Below are 2,392 nucleotides of genomic sequence, written 5' to 3'. Positions count from 1 at the left end.
AACGAGCCGCCGCGGCTCGGAGGGCCGGAGCCCGCCGCGAGCGCGCCCTGCCGCCCGGAGGGGGGACCGGCGCCCTCAGCCCCGGCCCCGGCGCAGCGCCGCGGGGGCGTGGAGGCACCGGACCCGCCCAGCCGCCTGCCCTCGCTTTGCCGCGAGCAGCGGCTCAGCCGCTCCCGGCCACGGTGCCCCTCGCAGGAGTCTGATCTGGCTTGGGTACCCCACCTTTCACCGCACCTCAGGGCTGCTTGCTTACAAAATCAGACCTAAAAATACCAGGGGCACAGCACCCTGCCTGCAAGAGAGAGAGAGAGAGAGAGAACACAAACAATTTACCATCTAAATACCCCAAGGAATCCATTGGAATAGCACTATTGGGCTCACGTTTCCGTGTAGAGCGTATATACGAGTCACTGTCTCTATGCAATTTTCGTTTGTACCAACTCGGCGAGCGCTTTCTATGGAGCCTGTTGTAAAACTAGCCAAATATCTAGACGAATTGGCATCCGATGAAGTGAGCTGTAGCTCACAAAAGCTTATGCTCAAATAAATTGGTTAGGCTCCAAGGTGCCACAAGGCCTCCTTTTCGCGAATACAGAGTAACAGGGCTGCCACTCTGAAACCTGTATCCCCAGAAGTACTCAGACCCCTTGTTGAGAACCAGGGGCCTCCCATTTCAGCCTTTCAACAATTTAGCAAGATGCAACAAGGGATTAAACATGATATACTAGGAGCCGCTATTTCTAGGAGATAGGATACAGAATTTAGAAGGGATGTTTCAGGGTATTAGACAACTGAAAGAGTTTAGGAAGCAACATTGTCGTCTATAGGCAGAGACTATCCCACAACTGTCCATTACATGGTATCCTACAGGTGCCTCGAACACTGTCAGTTCTGGCTGCACTACAGTGGAGCACTGGCTGAAGTAGGTATGGCAATTCTTATGTTTAACACCCATTCCTTTTTCATTTTTTACCCCTTAAACTGTACTAATTATACAAGTAGAGTCTCACTAGAGTTAGCCAGAAACCCAGGTCGTTTGCAGTATTCTTTCCACCATACACTACAAAACTTGAGCAAGAATAAATGGAAACTTTTTCTGTCTCACCTCTGCAACTCGGGAAAGGAAATGTTTTTTAAAAATATACATGGTAGAGCAAATTACTAGGATTTTTGAAAAACTAGCACATGAAGTCTGAACTGATCTGCAATATCAGTAGGCAGCCCTATGGGAAATCATGAAGGATCACAGGAGACACCACCTCACCCATTGCACCTGAGAGATGGAAGGGGAGAACTCAGTGCTTAATTTGTGCCAGTGCTTGGCAAGGCCGAGCCCTGGCTCCTCCAGGCTTGGCAATTCATAGCCCTGGCGTTCCTGCATCAGTTATCAATGTAAAAAAAATTGCTTGAGCCACAGCACCTCTTTCATTGCAAATTAAGCACTGGGAGGACTTTCATATAAAATTTGATTTGAACATGGAAGTGTCAGCTAAAGAAAGGTGCCTAGAACTAAGGATGACGCATTTCTTGCTTCTCAGACTTAGAAATTGATGGGAGGTTAGATACATGCTACTGAATACTTACTATTTAAAAAAAAAAAAAAGGAAAAAACCTCATTGACTTGGGCCCATAGAGTAGGGATGCAACAGGTTTCAACTATGCCTGTTCTAAGCAAGCACCTCCTACTTCAAGCCGTCTGTAAGTGGACAGAAACTTATGCAGCTTTTATCATGGAATCTTCCAAAAAAAAATTTCAGTGAATAGGCACATCATAAATAGGAACAGTGCTTGTCATCCCAAACTCACCACTACATACAAACTAGCATCAAAATGCAGCTGCATTCCGGGTGGAGGGAAAAATTTATCCAAGGTCCCAGAACTTTTGAAAACTACCATAAGACCTTTAGTATCTATACCAAGAGAGGACCTCTGACGTAGATAAATTAAGCTTGTTGCAGAAGGACGAACAGCTGCCAGCATTTGAGCCTGTGGTTGCAGGAAGTGCAGGTATTTCAAAAGTTAAGACATAAAACATGCAGTGAAGGTGTGAAGAAAAACTAATTATCCATATCTGAACTATAAAACAGCATTATTAACTTTAGTAAACTGGCTGTATCTGAATACAGAAAACATAGTAAAAACAAACAAAAATCAAGAAGGCTGGCACTTAATACGAAACATTGAAAGCTAGGAGGATTAGATTAATATCTAGTCCGCACCATTGATGCTTTGTATAACATACTTGATTGCCCTGTTACTCAGTTAACAGCGCACTGTTTTTACCTTTATAATATGCAACTTTCTAAACCATTCCATGACAAATGGAAAATTCCACACACAAAAAAGTATCCAGGAGGAAGAGAAGATACTGACTACTTTTGATGTCGGGCTG

Source organism: Eretmochelys imbricata, chromosome 16 (assembly GCF_965152235.1).
Source record: "Eretmochelys imbricata isolate rEreImb1 chromosome 16, rEreImb1.hap1, whole genome shotgun sequence".
NCBI lineage: Eukaryota > Metazoa > Chordata > Testudines > Cheloniidae > Eretmochelys > Eretmochelys imbricata.
Note: the sequence above shows the minus strand (reverse complement) of the source record.